This window comes from Populus alba, chromosome 19 (genome assembly GCF_005239225.2).
Source record: "Populus alba chromosome 19, ASM523922v2, whole genome shotgun sequence".
NCBI classification, from domain to species: domain Eukaryota; kingdom Viridiplantae; phylum Streptophyta; class Magnoliopsida; order Malpighiales; family Salicaceae; genus Populus; species Populus alba.
This window is the reverse complement of record NC_133302.1, coordinates 19,482,877-19,496,398: the sequence shown is the minus strand read 5'-3', so window position 1 is coordinate 19,496,398 and position 13,522 is coordinate 19,482,877. Positions and strand designations below refer to the sequence as shown.

The window sequence follows — 13,522 nt, the reverse complement described above, 5'->3', positions numbered from 1 at the left end:
TTAAATAATTTTTTTTTTTAATTTTACTTTGCCTAAATAAAGGAAAAGTATGAAAAGCCCCGTTTGTTTGCAGGAAAGTGAATTCCTTTTGGAAAATGAATTCCGGGAAAAGTGAATTCCTGGAAAGTGAATTCCGGGAAAGTATTTTCCGATGTTGAAGTGTTATGGAAAACACTTTTCCAGTGTTTGGTTGTGTTATGGAAAATGAATTGGAAAATAATTTATTAATAAATTAATTTTTTTTTCAAATTTATCTAATATATATAAAAATATTTAATCACTTTACAATAAAAAAAAATAAAATCTAAAATGTATATATGATGAATTTTTTTTTATTATATTCTATATTCATACATAGCTTATTTTATAAAATATAATTATATATATCATATCATATTATAAAGAAATAAGCTTGTGAAATATTTTTTTACTATTCTATGAAACCATTTATAATTTCATTACGTACGAAATACATCCGACAAAAACTATAGTTTTAATAATATTTTTCAGCATGTAATAAAATTGAATAAAATATTAAGGTATAAAATTCACTCTAAACTATTTTTTTTTAATGTTTTAAAAAAAAAAAAAAAAGTCTCCGCAGGCAAGTGAACAGTGCACTAAAACTGTACTGTTTCACTATTTTTTATGAACAGTGTATACAATACACTGCTCATGTTAATTGCACTGTTCAATGAACAGTGCAATTAACATGAACAGTTATATAAAAACATGACAACGCAGCATTGGCCCACGCCAGGAAAGTGTTTTCGAGAATTAAAAACGGAAAAACACTTTCCTTATGTTAAACTTAACATTTTCCTTTGACTGGAATTACATTTCCTTTGACTCACTTTCCATGTGTTGCCAAACATGGGAAAGTGAGGAAAATGGTTTCCAGGAAAGTGGAATTCCTGGAAACAAATAAGGCCTCAGGAAAAGCAATAGAGATATATTTCAGTTGGGGTCTCTCCTTTATTTTTTTTCTAATCGGATCGGCATTGCAATTTATTACTTTAAATAATTTTTTTTTTTTTTTACTTTGCCTAAATAAAGGAAAAAGTATTTGAAAAGCCTGTGCTATTTTTTTTTTTTAAGGGTGTGACATAATTTTACTGTGTGAATAATATTGAAAGACGATGATACCTCTGGATAATATAATATATATATTTGTTTCCATGGACAACAAACTTATTTTTTTGTGCTAACAAAATGTGTTGATAAATTTTATCCCTAATTAATTTTGTAACACCTTAATGGATCCCTTAAAAAAAATAGTTTTACCTCTCATTGCAAACTTTGTTAGTATTTATATAAGGACAAAGGTTTCATTTCAATGTTCAAATGAACAGTGAAATATCTCTTGGTCACTTAGTTTTATTGATGCCTTTCAAATTTTATTTTTTTTGGTAAATGTTAAGTTTTTTAAAATACATAAAAAAAAAAAATTTTTAAAATTTTGTAGGGTTCCCAAGGATCCATTTAAACAATTTAAGACCATTTAGAATTTATATGAAAATTACTTGAAGATCATTTTTTTTTCTAAAGTTTGATCAACCCTTCAAAAATAATAATATTTTCAATAAAAAAATTATAATTGACTTATAATAGCTAATTAAATTAAAAGGGTGAAATTAATTCTTATTATGAACATAATAAATTTTTTAACCTTTTAACTTTCAAAATTCATTATAAAAAAAGAATTGAAATAAAAGTTCTTGTAGTGTTTTATTTTTTTAAAACAAATTACATACTCTTCCTGACCTCATTTTTAGTATTTTTCTTCTCATTTTATGCTTTTGTTTTCCTATCACATTTAATAAAAAAAAAATTTAATTACTATAGTTTTTATTTTGTCAAAAATTTAAATTGTTATATTTTTCATATTCATCCTTTAATATTAAATTAGCTGGGAATTGAGCTTATTGATTAAGCTCAAATCTAGAATTTCACAAGTTATAATTTTTGAGAGAATAATCAAGGTTTTAAAAGATTTATTAGGGTTTGCTTTGTTTTTTTTTTTTTTTTTGCAGTTCATCTTTTATCATTTATTTAATTGAAAATTGAGCTTCATTGTTTTTTTTTAATATTTTCTATTGGGTTTCTCACAGATTTTAAAAATAATCAATGTTATCTCACTTTTCAACATTAATTGAATTGTTTGATAATTAAGTTTATAGTTTTTAGTCAATTTGTTTTCAACAAAGTTACCTTAATAACACAATTAGGTCACAAAATTTTGCATGCTGACCCGGTGGACTTAGGTCAGGGTTTTTTTTTATCTGTTTTAGATTATATTTTTTTTTCAATTTCTTCCTTCAATATTTTATTTAGAAAATTGAGTTTGAATTTTTTTTTTTCGTATACTTTCTACGGGGTTATCGTCTTCTCAATTAGTTTTTTATTCATTATAAGAGAAGATCCTTCAACATTTAATTTTAAAAAAAATGATTTTTTTTTTTAAATTTTATCCTTTAGCATTTGATTAATTGAAAAAATTGATCTTTGTGTTTTTTTTTTTTACTTTTATTTTTATGGAGTTATCCCAATCTTATGTCTATGATCGCGGGATTAGTGGGTTTACCTAGTTTGACTTCATATTTTTATTCAATTTACTTTTGATGGGGTTATACCTTGGTAACACAACAAAGTCACATATTTGACGTGCTAACCCAGATGAGCTCGAGTCGATTTTTGACTTGTTTTTCATCGTCAATTTGTTTCATTTTATTTTATTATTTTTTAGCTAAGTTTATAAAATTCAATCGAGTCAATGACACAAATCCTTTTTTTTTTTTTTATGTTTTAGAAATAATTGCATCGATTTAATATTTTTTATATATAAAAAAATTATATAGCTTGTGGGTAGCGCACACTTACTAGTCTGCCTTTAATAAGTGTTTGGAGTGTTGTAGCGATTGTTTTTCAAATGCTTTTTGCATAAAAATACATCAAAATAATATTTTTTTTATTTTTAAAATTTTATTTTAATATCAACACATTAAAATAATCTAAATTTATTTTTTTAAAAAATAAAAATTTAACCACCCTTATTTGCCCCAATGCCATACAAGCTGCCCCCAATGCCATACAAGGATACGAACAGCCTAATCTATCTACCACACTAAGTGATGAACGTAGAGATAGGTTTTGATATTGTTGTTTACTAGTCTAATAGCTTTTATAATGATTAACAAATTAATTAATAGATTCCGAACATTAATAATATCGAGACAAGAAAAATGAGACTCAAAAAAAAGTCTTGATTATAATTTTAAGTTAAAACTATAATATAACACTAACAAATTCTTGTGAAATATCAATTTATATGTAGATAGTAAATTTAGAATTTAATTTAAATACAGAGCTAATAAAAAAATATCACAAGTACTCAAAAAAAAAAAAAAACTAGATACTAGCTCTAAATTATTATTTGCTTAAATTAAAATCTCCCCAATCATGAAACCCTACACATCAAACATATATCATGGATCCGAGTTGAGTTAAGCAATCATGAACTATCTCCTCCTAAATCATATAAAGAACTTTTTTTTTTTAGAGTTCTTGGACTATAAGCTAATCTCTTCTTCTTCAACCTTCAAAGCCCAATAACCCATTACAGAAACACCTAGGCCCTGTTTGTTTGCTGGAAAATAATTTTTTTTTGAAAAGTGAATTTTAGGAAAAGTGAATTCCGAGAAAGTATTTTCAGATGTTTGGTGTGCTAATGAAAAATAAGTTGGAAAACACTTTCTAGTGTTTGGTTATGTCATGGAAAATAAGTTAAGAAATAACTTATTAATATTTTATTTTTCTCAAGTTTATTAAAATAATGAGGAATAAATCTTACAAATTAAAAAGTTGAATGAGAATGAAATTGAAAAAAAATATATAATTTCATAAATTATCTCAAATAAAAATAAATAATAATCAAAATAATATAGATCAAATCTAAAAAATTAAAAAAAAAATAAAAAATGAAGAAATTAAATAATAATAATCAACATTTCATAAATTATTTCAAATAAAATAAGTAACAATCAAAAGAATGAGGATCAAATTTGATAGATAAAAAATTTCAATAAAAAATGATAAGGAAAAAGCAAATAGCAAATTATAAAAATAAGAACCAAAGTTAATATAAAATTAAAAATTTTTAAGAGATGAAATTGAAAAATAAATATTCAAAACAAAATATATATAGCAATCAAAAGTTTGAGGATCAAATTTGATATAATCAGCAAATAATGATATTTCTAAATTTTTCACAACTTCCGGAAACCAGAAAATGTTTTCCACCCAAATTTTCCAGGAAAACACTTTCCTGAAAACCAAGCCAAATTTTTCTTTTACTGGAAACTATTTTCCATTGATCAACTTTTCTAATGGCAAACAAATACAAGAAAGTTTGGAAAGTGATTTTTCGGAAACCACTTTCCGGAAAACAAACACAGCTAAAAGGGAAAACACTTTCCTGAAAACCAAGCCAAATTTTTCTTTGATCGGAAAGTGTTTTCCGTTGATCGGAAAGTGTTTTCTATTAACCAACTTTTTTAATAACAAATAAATACATAAAAGTTTGAAAAATAGTTTCCGGAACCAGGCTTCAGTTTATTGAAATTTGCTTCACATTTCATGTAATAAATTTTCTTGTGATCTATTTTTAAATGGCCTATCATGGATAGGTAATGACGTAGCTTGTGGTTAGTGGTAAGATAGGATGTATGGGTTCGACTGGTTCCATGACATAGCTAGACCTATGCTATGATTCTTAGACCAGGTGAGATCTCCTTAATGATGTTGGCATTTGATTGACTGTGGGTGTCTGAGAGACAGAGAGAGCAAGTGATTTTATTTTAGGGTTCCAGGGGCTTCGCTAAGTGGTTTATGAGTCATTTGGCAGCTTGCATCTGCGATCTGGGAGAAGAGCAAAAGGAAGAAATAGCGCGGGGTATGAAGAGGAGAGACCGCAACTTCTTGTGGGTGGTCCAAAAATTGGAAGAGAAAAAATTTCCAGGAAACTTTGTAATGGGCTCATCAGAGAATGATAAGAATATCCAGGATCAACATTAGCCATTAATGATTAGAAGAATCATACTATCACTAAAGAAGAGGTAGATGGGTGTACAAGGAAAGTCGTGGAAGGTGAAAGAGGAGATGGGATGATAAGGAATTCAGAGAATAAAAAACGTCAGGAAACAGAGCTATCAAAATTGTGAAGGTAGATTGCTTGATATTAGATTATGCAAATCAAGTGTTTGATAAAAAGCCTAAAAGGAATGATTTTATGGAACATCATACTTGTCATAGAGAGAGAAGATAAAATGTTTTAAAAGCAATCCAAAACCTGTCACATGTTGTTCTTTAAGCAAATCCTGTTACATTCACTCCATCATTTCCTATTTGTCTCTTCATTATTTTTACACCACTATTTTGTAACTCAATATCACCATACACACAATCAAATAACAAGAAAAATATGAAGGAAAAAGATGTTAAGAATATAGGAAAAAAGATCACACGAATCGGTTAAATGGCTTTCGCGTGGAAGGCATCGAGACGGTTGAATCCACACTCAAGTTTCCTATGGATTGAAGTGACTGATGCCTATCTAAACCCTTTTGAGAACTTGAATCCTTGCTAGTGAAGGAGCCTTTGTTCCACTTGAAAGACCCAATGCCCTGTGTAAGAGGGAATGACAGTCTCCTCTTTTCACTGGTTGGGGTCCCTGGAAACCTCTCCTTGGGATTGCTATTAGCTCTTTCTTTGGCTTTGGCTGAAACTGTAGGACTCATGTAGTTTGGCACTGAAAATGGTGGGCAGCTCATGAGGCTATCGTCATCCTTCAATGGCAGGTTAAAAGGAGAATTTGCTGCACTGGCTCTTGCCATTGAATATTTTGACAAGCTAGGGCTGTTGGCTTGTGGAGTTCTATGTAGAGGAGTTCGCGCTTGTCTCTCGTTGGCACAAAAAGCAGTTGATTTTTGAGGATCTCGGTGTTGGAGTATCCATATTATCAAACCCAAAATGTTGTTGCTTGTGGCTCCTGGATGGGGGCCTAGGCTAGCCTTCATATCGGAACGTGGCCTTGGTGGTGTAAGTTGAAAATTCCTCAAGGCTTGGCTTTCAGGAGGATTAGTTGGAGGTAGCTGACGCTCTAACCAGTTTCACCACCATGGAAAACCCATTGGAACGGATATCCATTAGAGCTGACTGAGCAGATTTTGGAGTGGCTTTCCACAGCTATAGCAAAATAGAAAAAACAAATATATTAAGATGTTTTCCTTTTCTGTTAATCAATAATAGGCTTCAAAGTGGTATTGATCATGATGGTTTCACTTAGCACCCAGGAAGATGCAGGCAATAATAAGCTAATACTGCTACATCAAGGGGTAGGTGCAAGTCGTGCATAGGGTGATATCTTTGGGTTTTGAAAGTTCATATATCATGAACAATTGTGTCTCCAGCTCATGGGAAATTCCATCCCTGATAGCTTATCTTGCAACTGTTCTATCATTTGCTTCTCATGCAGTTGGATTGAATCTTTTAAAACAACTTCCAATCTACTAACTACATAATTCTAGTGCTTGCAATGAGATCTTGAAATCTTAACTCAAACAGGAAATGTCAAATCACCTAAAGAGTATGTTAAAGCAAAAACTCATTTTGCTGCAAAATGAAATATGATTGTAGCTAAGAAGAAAGGGAAAGAAAGAATGAGCTAGAATGCCACTTTTAGGAGGTATAAGGGATAATTTAGTGCAATTACCTGGTGGGAATATGCATAAGCCATGGCTCTTTCTCTCTTGACGACTGCCTCCACCCTTTTCTGCAACCTTGCGTCAATTTCCTCCTTTGTCAGCACGCTGTCATCCCAGTCTTCGTTATTACCTGCCTCAGACTATACCAATATCCCCAGTAATTATCTCTACTTTGTAGAAATACAGAACATCATTAATTGACAGAAACGGTAGTAGTAACAAATATTATGGTTTAGATCCCAGTACATATGTGACAAAAGGATTGTAGTTGTCAAGTTAAACTTTATTTTTTATCAACCACCTTTTGCTGTGAGCATTGGCAAGTTAAATACATACTTTAGCATTATTCCCGATGGACAACCTAGTGACTAAGATTTGGTATTCCCAATGGACAAACCTTGTGACTAAGATTTGGCATTTCTACATGGAGGTTTGAGGTTCAAATCCTGGGAGGGACGGGGAGAGGTCTAGCCTTCATTTAGCATCCCAACTGCCCATGGCCTATTGAACCTTTGTTGGACCGAAAGAAAAGGATGTGCCTTAGCACCTTTATGAGTTATAAATTCTAAGATGTTTACTCTAAAGGAGCCATGCATGCTTAAAAGGATAATTCTCAACTTGTTCCATGGAAATACCATGGCCTGAGGAAAAAACAGGGACTTTGTTTTGGTTACCAACAAACTGGCACCAAAGACGCATTGCGTAAGAACAAGGCAGAGACCAAAACCATGAACTTGAAATGGGAGGCCAAATCATAAATTGCAGAGGTAGTTCGGTAAGTTATTTTTAATGGAAAGGGACATAACCACAAGCAAAAAATGGACTTACCAACTGGCCCCATTTGCCCAAGGTACTATCCACTTCTTTATCATTTTTGTTTTGTGCTTGACGTCGTGCTTGGTTTTCTAACATCTGTATCCTCCGAGACTGAATCTGAGACTGGACCCGCACCAAGAGCTGCATGTGTTTCATTGCATTCATTGTCTGCCGCTTCACATTCTGTCCTCTTATCACTCCTTGAAGCCTCACAAGACCCTTCAGTGCTCTGAAGCTCCTCCTTGCCTTCATGACAAGTACTGTATAGTATTAGTTTGACAGCAGTCCAAAATTAATGAAGAGCACAAGAATCCTATGGAATTGCCCATTTGGGATATTGGGATTGCCTATAATGTTAGATTTGGGATATTTAGAAGCAAAGGCATCCACAACCATTGGCCAGAAAATTGGCAAAAGAGACGGCACAAAAGCAGCAAAAAATAATTTGCAGGATTCGGGATAAAAATCCCACTCTAGCCATCTATAGCACCACAAATATCAATGACAGACATTTTTGCTTTGTGGTGCATCTTGATAGCCAAATTTCTTGTTATTTGTCTTGCATCAGTTTCCTATATTATGCAACCTATGAGTGAAGAGAATCTTACAACATAGCCTCTATAGGCTGCTTGGATCTTGGTAGCCGAAGCATGATGGTTTCTTAGAGTTGGTTCTGGTCTGTAATATATCTCCTTATGGCGTTGAGCATTCCTAGGAGAAGCTGCTCTAGGGGAAGCAACCCTTGGAGATGCCGCTCTAGGGAAAACAACTCTTGGAGTAAGCAGCTCTTGGAGAGGTGACTCTTTTGAGAAGCAACCCTCGGAGAATCGGCTCTTGGAGGCACAAAAGGTGGTGTTGTCAGTTCCTCAGGAGGCGTTGGGAGGCCTGAAAATTAATTTATTCTCTCTTTCAGCCTCATCCAAAATTTTCTCAATGCTGCTTGGTTCTCTAAACAGGGAATGAATGAAAGTGGTCTCTCCATGTCTTAGTTTTCCCAAGACCCTTCTTCTTCTTTTCTTTCGTGCTTCTCTTATCTGATTCCTGCAATGTAATTAACAGTAAAGAAGATAAGTCTACAATTCTGCAAGCAGTTTTCAAGTACATATTGTGCACAAAGAAGCAAAGAATGAACAAGAAGAAGAAGGCCATATAAAAACTAATCGACGAAAACGACAAGAAAATCTAAACACCAAGTATGAACAACAAATCTTAAATGTCAGGAAAACAGGTTATCTAATTTCTCTTCCTACACAATGGAGACGTATAGAAGGCCATGAGCAAGCAAAAAATGAAAGCAGCCTTGTACATGTTTCTGCTTCCTCACGCATCTGGACAACTTTCATCTTAATTTTTTCAATCCTCCCAAACTCCACCAATGTATTACATTTTTATAAGCATCAAAAACAAAAATTTCAATTTAGCAGAATCACTTGACTTTAGGATAACTTATCAGGCCAGAAAATTAGAAGATTACTGAATTACAATTAAACTTCTAGCCACCATTATAACAACCTTAATTCATTTTCCTCTAAAGATTGAGAAAGATGGTCTGATTAATCAAACATAAAGAACCCGACAAAGCACATTTGAGGTCGGTAAAACTCATTTTGATAAGAAGCTGATTTCAAATTTAGCATCAGGAATAGCAACTTACACTAGCTAGTTTGTCCTTGGAGTGGGGTGAAAAGACCCTCTTGATTGCTGAAAACCAACTCCCTTTCTTTCCCATGTTCCTAGCATTACTGTCTCCACCTAGACGGGGAAATAAATCGTCACAATTAACTGCCTGCAGGTCCAAATAAATCTGTCTTTACCTGTGTAAGCATGTATTGGGTTACAAATCTTATTACATATCACATCACAATCAAAATATTGATGCAAGGCAAACAACTTTTAACCAGTAAAGAAAAAATTTAGGTGGAATTACTCAGATACGAAAGCTTATTAGCATTATAGTTAGTTGACTACACGCCATTGACAGACTACACTGCAAGAAAGTATGAGTTGAATAACTACCAGCTAAACACATGAAAGAACGATATACTTCATCTTCCCAACTTCCAGATTATATAACAGGTAAGATGGTCTTAACCAAGGAAAGAACAAGGTAAAAGAAACTCAATTTGGGACAGAAAATAACAAAATAATCACAACAACTGCAGTCAACTAGTTTGATGAAAAAATCCCAGCATGCATGTAATTAATTGAAGAATTCACAAACTGACATACACTCAGCCCAGATACAGATAAATAAGAAGCAAAATACAGGAATCTTTTCATGTCACAATTAAATAAGTGGATTATGCCTCAACTTGTTTGTCAATTAAGGGATAAACTTAGAGGTCAAAAGTTAGTCATAGATACAAACACACGCAAAATTGCCAAAGCAAAACTATTTCCCAGAAACACCCATCAAAGATGCTTATACTTTTTTTTTTAAGAATAAAAAATCAGAGAAAACAAATCCCTTGTACAAAGGTTGTGTATCCAAAACCAGGAAAGGAAAACAGCCAAATTGTGGAACCACCCCAGATGTGAGAGAGAGAGAGAGAGAGAGAGAGAGAGAGAGGGGCTTGCGGGGGCTTGTGACTATAGTTATGAGACATCGCGTTTCTTAGGTGCTAAATTACCACACAATTCACCAAGATAAATAATTGTTTATATTTTAAAGATAATCAAAAACCCTTCAAGAAAACAAAACCTGACACTTGAAAGACAAAGGAAGAGATCCCAAGACCAAAGGAATTTAGTAAGAAAAATCACCTTAAGATCAACCACAGTACCAATTCTACAAAAAAGGAGAAAATCTTTCCCTTTTAAACCACACACACAACCCTTTACATCTCCATAGAATAAACACAATTTAACAAACAACAAAAAAAATCATATGATCATGAAAAAAACAAATACAATTCACACACCCCCCAACAAAAAGAAAGAAAAAAGCTTACCATGAACAGAAGAATTCACAGAGAAACTAAAATCATGTGTTGAAACATACCTTATAATTAAAGAAAACCCAGTTTTGCAAAGACCTTGAAAAACAAAAACAAAAAAAAAAAGGCTGTTCAGAAACAAAAGTAGAAAAGATGCAGCAGCAGCAGCAGCAGCCAGAGAAGACTATCTCTTTTTCTAGCCACCCTCATACAACATCTTGATTCAGCTTTTTTCTAACAAGAAATCTTTTCACATATATAATATAAGCATATATTTCTTTAGTATCTGCTCAAGTGTCTCTCTCTCTTTCTTTTTTGCTTCTTCGAATCAGGTTCTTGGTGCTTGCTTGTAAGAATTTTCAACTTTTCTTTACCACCTTTCACCTTTTGTTGGATTTATAATTCTTTTTCTTTTTGGCTAGATGATCATGATTATGAAAGAGAGAGAGGGAGAGGGGTAAGAGTTGGCCGCTTTCTCACTCAATGTGGCCAGCAACTTCAACAAACATTACTTATATGGGAAGACTATTTTGGACAGCAACAATCCCCACAGATTAAAAAACAGTTTGGTTTGGTACTCTCTGTAACATTTGTTTGTTTCTTTGATCAGTACTATGATCATTACACATTATTATCTTCCATTGCACTAGTAGATTATAGTTAGATAGATGCTTGTATAGATAGTCAGATCTTAATTATTATTTTGCTCGTGATGGGGATCTTGCAAAGGTTTTAAAACCTGCCGCTCTACGGAACCTGGTCAAGAGTTAGATGAAATAATCTAGAATTTTAAAAGAATATAATTTATATTATTTTTTAAAATATCTTTTTGAAACTTTGATTTTTTGAATGTTTAGAGGTTAATTTTGCGTTTGAGTTTTAAAAAACACGGGAGAGAGTTCATTTGATAAAACTCGACTTTCAATTTATCAATTTAATTTTAATTATTTTTAAAATGATATCATTTTTTTTTAAGTAAAACCACTATAGAGTTTTAATAATAAAATATATTTAAAAAATTTAAAAAAACAAAATTGAAACCTTATTTTAACCGTTTGAATTTTTAAATTATTTATTTATTTATTTTTAACGTTTGTTGATATAATAATAATAATAATAATATATTCTGTGAAGAATTTATTTGAGAGACAAGGTAGGTTGTCATTTTGTTGCAGACAACCCACTTCCCTCCAGGACGTGTGTTACACTTTGGCAACTTGGAAGTAGATGAGTACCCCGTACTATCCCTTTGTCCCCCCTCCAAAAAAAAAAAAAAATGTCAAATGTTTTATTTTATTTTTTGTAAGAAGTCGGAAAAAAATAAAACAAGATTTAACTAATTTGTTGAGAATGAAATAGATTAAACATATTTTTTTTCCATTTAATAAGTTAAATTTAAAAGTTTTGTTGTTTTTTTATATGGGATTAATATTTTTGGAATATAGGTAGGAGCGGGTGAGATTCAAAAAACTATGAGAGGCAAATATTATAAAAAAAAATGATAAATTTGAAATATTTAAAGATGGCTATATTTCATATTTCAAAAAAATCAAGAGAGGCAACACCCTCTTTACTATATATAACTCCACGCTTGAACTTAATCTCTCTTAAACAAATGCTCAAGTTAGATTTGGATGTAAGTTATTCATGTAAAAACATGATTATCGTGAAATGAATAACACTCTAATATTTAAATTAATATTTAAATTTAGTTAATCAGGTGATAAACATTTTAAAATTAAGATTATAAAAAATAGAGTTTAGTTATGTATAAAAAAAAGCTTTTTAAGTTTTCTGTATTGTTGAGATTAAAAGATATCCCCTTTTCTTTTGCCAAACTTGAAAATATTATAGTTTATCTCGAAAAATATCTGGAAAGTATCTATAGTAGCTTACCATGAAAGGTGATATTTTCAATTGTGATATCTCTAGTTGAAGTTGTATCTTGTATAACTCGAGATAGTGGTAATTCAAAAAACAAGAAAATCAATTCATGCAATTAAAAGAAAAAGGCAAGAGAGAAAAATGAAAGTAGAGAGAAAGAATAATGAGCTTGTTGGGCTATGCCAAAAACACCCAATAATTACAAGGTAGCTCGTCAGGTAAAGAACTTGTCGAGTTAAAGGATAGCTTAGTTTGAGCTGATTCTTTTCATGCTCCCCTCTCAAAAAAAAAAAAAAAAAAACCCAAGGGTTTGAGTAGCCTTTCTCGAGGTAAAGCTTGGGTAGCGCAACATGGTTGACATTCTCACATACATGTCAATAATAATATATGTTTAAATCCGTATACAATAAGCCCCTAAAATATTCTGTTACAACTAATGTAAGTTCAAACAAGTAGTGAGTTTTACCCTTAAAAATACATCTCTTGAGAAAAGAGAAGATCTTTGTATTATATAAATGATTTAAAACTATCGTCTATATAGCAAAAAGAGATAGCCACATCATATATATATATATACTAGCTTTGATACCCGCGCAATGTCGCGGGTCATTTTTTTTTGTATAAAAAATATTAAAAAAAATAAAAAATTTAAAAATCTTGGGTTTTTCTACAAAGTTATACCCAAGAATCTTAGGTTTTGGCTGCAACGCCTGACCTAAAGAGTAATATTTATAAGATTAATAATAAAAATTAAACTTGCATGACCCAAGTTTAAGTGAGCCTGACTGTAACACCGGACCCAAGAATGTTAGATGTGGGTCTGGCTGTAAAGGTTGTATCATAAAAGTATGATAATTAAATAAATCAATTAAAAAAACAAAGAAAAAAATCAACAGAAATGAAAAAACTAATGAAGAAAAAGAAAAAGAAATTGAATTACTTGGGTTAACCCTTTAAAAACCAGGTTTATCCCGTAAAATCTGAAATTTTGCGTCATGAAAGTTTGATAACTAAATAGAAAAAAAAAATGATGGGTTTTACCCAGAATTAACCGTGTTAACCCATCAAATCCGAGTTAACCTCGTCAAGCCCAGGATACGTGTCATGAAAGTCTGATAATTAAAT

At 31.7% G+C, this 13,522-nt stretch overlaps 1 pseudogene; it reads right to left on the bottom strand.

The window, feature by feature from the left end:
- Positions 1–5,310: 5,310 nt before the first annotated feature.
- Positions 5,311–11,050, bottom strand: LOC118058296 (protein IQ-DOMAIN 13-like; annotated as a pseudogene).
- Between the last annotated feature and the right edge of the window lie 2,472 nt (positions 11,051–13,522).